Source organism: Budorcas taxicolor, chromosome 19, assembly GCF_023091745.1.
Source record: "Budorcas taxicolor isolate Tak-1 chromosome 19, Takin1.1, whole genome shotgun sequence".
NCBI classification, from domain to species: Eukaryota; Metazoa; Chordata; class Mammalia; order Artiodactyla; family Bovidae; genus Budorcas; species Budorcas taxicolor.
This window is the reverse complement of record NC_068928.1, coordinates 34,483,167-34,489,166: the sequence shown is the minus strand read 5'-3', so window position 1 is coordinate 34,489,166 and position 6,000 is coordinate 34,483,167. Positions and strand designations below refer to the sequence as shown.

General features: G+C 61.9%; 1 protein-coding gene across 1 annotated transcript in view; it reads left to right on the top strand.

The window, feature by feature from the left end:
- Nucleotides 1-4,944: 4,944 nt before the first annotated feature.
- The window catches only part of RAI1 (retinoic acid induced 1), a 103,454-nt gene continuing 102,398 nt past the window's right edge, over nucleotides 4,945-6,000 (top strand). The window contains exon 1 of the mRNA XM_052658528.1: nucleotides 4,945-5,013. The gene's annotated coding sequence lies outside the window, so the exon portion shown is untranslated. The remainder of the gene's footprint in view (nucleotides 5,014-6,000) is intronic.

The window sequence follows — 6,000 nt, the reverse complement described above, 5'->3', positions numbered from 1 at the left end:
GTTAGTGCTCCAAGGGCCAAGGAAAGACCACTGGGCATTTCTGTGGGAAAACCATTCCTCCTCCAATGAACTTTTCTGCATTCTGAGAATTAGTACATTAATCTAAGAATTAGCAAATTAACCTAAATTTTGTTTGCTGGAAGATAAAATGTAGGTATTTTCATAGTTTCAACTTCATTTTTTTCAAAATAAAATCCCAACTGAACAGTTTTCTTCTGTTACTAAGAAATGCTCATTCCCAGTGGCAGGGGATTTGCGGTCAAAGTGTTTTTTTTCTTGGGCTCATGAGGCCCCCAGCACGGGTCCACACTCTGGACATCTTGAGGGTGGGGCCCACATTGGGTCATTCCTGGAGAGAAGTCTGGAATGGGGGTGGCTCCATGCCTGTGCATTAGGTGGGGGAGTGAATGGGCGTGTGATGGGGCCCAGGGAGTCCTGGGCACTGACAGAGCCTCCCAGCCCTGCATAGCCGAGCAGGTCTATCACCTCCTCCTCACCTCTCTGCTGGAGGTGGGAGGCCCAAGGGTCTCTCCTGCCCTGCTCGCCATCAAAGCCCCCAGGCAGAGGGGTGCCTCCCCCTCTCCCGCCTTCCTCGTGGGGGTGGCACCGGGTGGGGAGGAGCCCCAGAGCGAAGTCTCCCAAGGCCACGCCCCTTTAGGGGTGCAGCGAGGCTGTGCTGTGGGTGCGGGGCAACGCTGGGCCAGTCCCGGCTGCCTTCCACCTTGCTCATCTGTGACTGAGGGTTTCCTGCTCTCTCCAGGCCTCTGTTTTCTCCTCTACAAAACGGAGGTGAGCCTCGACTTCGCAGACCCCAGTGCGCAGGGCCTGGCACGTAGACGCCGGCTCCGTCCTCACTGAGGGCGGCCCACGGCACGCCCCGCACAGGTGGAGACGATGCCGGTGTAGGCACGCCGCAGCCCTGGAGCGTGTCCTCCCCGGGGAGGTGGCTGGCTGGGCACTGAGCTCAGGCGGGGCCCTCGGACACACCTGCAGCCACTCCGCTCTGCATGCCCCGTGCCGGGTGCTGCCCCTCCCTGTGCTTGGTCTCCTGAACCACGGATGACCCGACTGGCCGAGGTGGAAGTGGAGGTAGGCCACTGACAGGCCAGTCCCTCGGCGTCTGGGCTTCTGTCAGGAGGTGGATCCCCCTTCCCTGTCTCCCAGCCCTTGGGGACCTCCCTCCCCCGAGACGAGTCACTGTATGCTTCTGACCAGAGAGAAAACCCAGGGGAAATTGGAGGCCAAGGCGGAACTGAAGAACTGAGTCTTAAGACCCCTGAGGAGAGGGGATGGTTTCTCAAATCCAGTGCCTTGGGGGGCAGTTCGTGATTTAAATGTGGGTGTGGTTAGACTCCTTAAAGTTATTTTAATTCCAAATCTTTAGACACTGCTCTACCTTCCAATTAAAACAAGCTGGCAGCCTGGATCCCACCTTGGAGCTGCAAGTTCAACACCTTAGTACTAACACTGTCTTTACTGTGTGTCTGTGTTGGGTCCACACCTGTCTTACCTCCTACCTGCATCCCATGAAGGATGATGAGTAGCTTCTCAGCAGAAATCTCCCTGGGGGCTGGCTCTGCTGACTGACCTCTAATGGTGCCCCCAGCAGTCTGAGCCCTCCCCTGCTCAGAAGCCTCCCCTCTCTAAATTAGGTTGCCCAGCCTTCTGAAGAGAACTAAGGAACACTTTCCAGATCTCAGCTGAGCGTTCACATCCTCCAGGAAGCCTTCCCTGACTTCCTCAATTAAGCCTTCCCTGAATTCCTCGGTTTATGACACTTCGTAACTGGGCTCCAGAGCACATGTTTCACAGGTGTCTTTTATATGGCAACCCAGAACCTAACCCTAGTGTCTGACCCACAGTGGGCACTCAATTAACATCCATGGGAGAGGTGAACAAACTCACCTGCTATTGACCTTGGATGAGGGATTTACCTCTCTGAGCAATTCTTTGACCTGTAAAATGAGTTGTCATGAGGAAGCATTGAGAGGATGCATGGAGTGTGAGGCTGACCACCGGCTCACAAAGATATCCGGGTTCCAATACCTGGAACCTGTGTGGCAAAAAGGGTGTGTGGGTGGAGGTTCCTTATGCGTGTATGCTAAGCCGCTTCACTCGTGTCTGACTCTTTGCAACCCCAGGGACTATAGGCTCCCAGGCTCCTCTGTCCATGGGATTCTCCAGGCAAGAATACTGGAGTGGCTTGCCATGCCCTCCTCCAGGGGATCTTCCTGACCCAGGGATTGAACCCGCATCTTCTGTGTCTCCTGCATTGCAGTTAGATTCTTTACCCATTGAGCCACCAGGGAAGCCCTGGAGGGTCCTTGTAGACGTGATTAAATTAAGGATGCGTTAAATTCAGGATGAGAGAGTCTCCTGGATATTCCACGCGGCCCACTGGAATCACAAGTTCGAGTAAGAGGAGACAAGAAGGTCAGGAGAGGAAGTAGGAGGCGTGGCAACAGGAGCAATGACTTCCTGTGTATTCTGGCTCCTGGAGGGCAGGCGCCGAGGGGGCAGGACAAGCAGGTGGCCTCCAGAAGCCAGAAGAGGCAAGGGAGAATAGCACTGAAACATGCATATTATCATATGTGAAATATATCGCCAGTCCAGGTTCGATGCATAAGACAGGGTGCTCAGGGCTGGTGCACTGGGATGACCCTGAGGGACGAGATGGGGAGGGAGGTGGGAGGGGGGTTCAGGATGGGGAACACACGTACACCCATGGCTGATTCATGTCAATGTATGGCAAAAAAACACTACAATATTGTAAAATAATTAGCCTCCAATTAAAATAAATAAATTAATTTTAACAAAAAAGAAGAGGCAAGGGATGTTCCTTCTGGAACCTCCAGGGTGCATCCCTTCTGACACCTTGCTTTCAGCCCGTTGATGCTGATTCTGGACATCTGCCCTCCAGAGCTGTAAAGAATAAACTAGGGTTGTCTTAAGCCACTACATGTGTGGGTCATTTGTCACAGCAGCCCAAGGAAATAGCCACAGAAGGCACCTGGCGCACGACGGGTGCTCTCAGAATGGCAGCGACTAGTGCCCGGACTGCGCCATCCCCTCCTCCCCCTGGGACACCCCTCTTCTCACCTTCCTCCGAGCTCCCTACTGCCCTGGGTTCTCCCTGGGCAGGTGAGGGCAGGGAGGGCAGGGGCTAGGAGCCCCTGGGTGTACGGAAGCCCTGTCCCCACACCTCCTCCCCTCCCCAGCTTGTGACAGAAAGCACTTCTAACAGAATTCACAGCCTCCAGGCTCCAGGCTTGATGCTCCACACACCTACCTCCTTTAGTCCTCAGGAACCCCAGGAAGTAGGCGCTACTATTGCCTCCATTTTACAGATGAGGAAACTGACACTTAGCAAGTTAACTTGTTTTTTTTCCAAACCCTCCCAGCTGGGCGCAGAGCAACCAGACTTAGAAATCGGGTCTGTCTCCCCCAGAACCTGTGCTGAAAACTGCAGTGTCCATCGTCTGATCCTGATTCTGTCCGGCTCCTACCCTTGCCCTGGGCAGTGGGTGGCTGAGCTGGTGGGAAGGGCTCTGGGTGCAGGTCTTGCCTGTAACTTAGCTTGAGAACCTGTGCCTCAGCTTCCTGTAAACAAAAGGAGTGGGTCTGCCCGTCAGGGGGCTGCCAGGATCAGATGACAGGACATGCAGACAGGGGGACAGTCTACAGCATAAGGGCACCCTCCCCACCATGTGTTCTTACCTACAGGTGAGGAGGCTGAGTCCCCTGGGAGCCTGAGGCTTTGATGGCCCTCCTTCACCCACAGGACCAGCAGACCCCAGAGGCTGGATGGGGGCTGGAGACTTTCTGCCTGATCTGGGTGAGTGGAGGCCTGGGGCAGGGACTGCCAGGGGGTCTGTAGGGTCACAATAGGTTCACTCACCCATTCATTCAACATCCCTCTGCCCTGGCTCTGCCAATGGCACTAGGATTGCATCCGAATTCCCCACTAGGCTCAGGTAACCCTGAAGACCCTGGTCCTCCCCAAGACTCTGACTTCTGCTGCCCACCGCCTGTCTGCCTCCCCACCTCCGCCCCGGCCCACCTGCCTCAGGGCCTTTGCACTTGCTCCTGAGGCTCCACGTGGCGGGCTCCTTCCGCTCACAGCCAGCTAAGCAACCCCTGCCTCTCACTTCGCCGAGTAGCCCTCACTGCTCCCGGGAGCGGCCTTTCTCACGCGTGCTCTGTCTCTGCCCACCAGGCCGCCAGCACCAGGACGGCAGGGACCACTTGTCTCTGCTCACTCTGAGCCCTCCGAGGTGCCAGTGAGTGAAGAGAGCTCTGCGCGGCGGCGTCCTAGCTTAGAGGTCGGAACGTTTCCCAGACGGGGAAGAGGACGTCACAGGGAGAGCCGTGGTGCGTGAAGGCGGGGGCCTGGCCCCGGGACCCGGCTGCAGCACGGAGCACCCGAGCGCCGGTGCCAGTCCACGTCCTTCGTCCGAGGTTCCGGCCCCGGCCCCCGCGTCCTTGAGGGCCCCTGGGGTCCCCCCGTCCAAACCCCCGCCCCAGGCCCACAGCGGGCGCGGACCGCCAGGGGGCGCTGTCGGGGCGCACGGCCCACCTGGCGCCCGGGCGGTGAGCGAGCGCGGCCAGGCGGCCGGGAACTTTTCTCCTCTCGCTCTCGCCGCCTTCTCCCCCCGCGCACCGCCCGCCGCCCGCTCTTCCTGCGCGGAGGGGACCGCATTTCCCCGCGGCCCTGCGACGCCAGAGGTGCGCGGCCAGGGCCTGGTCCCTGCGCCCTGGGCGCCGCCCCCGCCCGCGGCTGCGCTCGGAAGGCGAGGCGCGGAGCGAGGCGCGGCCGGGCGAGAGCGCGCCGAGCAGGCCGCCTAGTCCGCCGCCCGAGCGCCGGCGCGAGGAGGGGGCGCCGCGGCCCACCCTCCTTCCTGCCTGGCCGCGGGCCGGCCGGGCCGCCGCGCCCCGACCCCTATGGCCGCCTGGACCTCCGGGCCGCGAAGTCACAGCGCCAGACCCCGGGCCCCCGAGTGAGCGCGCGCCGAGGTGAGCACCGAGGGCCGGGGCGGGGGCGCGGGGGCCGCGGGGAAGTCGCTTTGTGTGCGGGGGGCGCGAGGTCACCGGATGGCAGTCTGGGGAGATGCGGCGGGGTGGGGGCGCCCCGCGCCGCGGGACGAGGGCCGGGGCTGGTGCGAGGCGGGGGCGCGAGGACCGAGGGTCGCGCGTGCGAGGGCTGTGCGCGTGCTTGTCCCCGGGGGTACGCCGAGCGCGGGGTAGGGACCGGGGCATTCGCGCCGCGCGGGGACCGGAGGCGAGCTTTGTGAGGGCGTCCGGGTGGGGGGCGGGGAGCCGACTTCTCTGGGGGACTCTGGGCCTATCGGGGCCCTGGCGTGGGAGCCGGGGCAGCGAGGGCCGTGATGGGGAGGGGCGGCGTGTGAGGCCCTCGGGGGAGCCCCCATCCGTGCCCCGACGCGGGCCGGGGCGCCCGGGCCTGTGCGCAGGCCGCGCGACCGGGCAGGAAGCAGCCCGGGAGGCCGGGGAGCTCCGTCTCGGCCAGGCCCGGGGCGCAGGGGCCTTTCGGGGTGACGTCACGGTGGGGGCTCCGGCCACGCGAGTCCCCTGACGGACGGCGGCGCACCACCGGCCAGGTCCTTGGGCCGGCGCCTGGGAGACAGGAGACCCGGAGGAGGACGCGAGGGCTGGGCTCAAGGCGGCGTCGCCAAGCGCGGCGGGGGCGAGGGGGTGGCAGGACGCGGGGGTGACTTTGGAGCCTTGGTTGCTGGGGGCCGCCCAGGAGGGGCGGAGGGGAAGCGAAACACCACGCAGGCCCGAGGCCGTGGCGGCCCCAGCTTCCTGGGGCGCCCGTTTTCCCAGCGAGCGATTTCCCCTCCTGGGCTCTGGGTCGTCCGCAAATCCACGCCCGGGGCCGGAGCGCGGCCCGAGTCGTGCCCTGATCCGGGGAGCCCCCGACGGGGGCGGCGCTGGGGCTCTGGCCCTGAATGAAGACTCTATCCGGAGTAACAATGCGCTTCT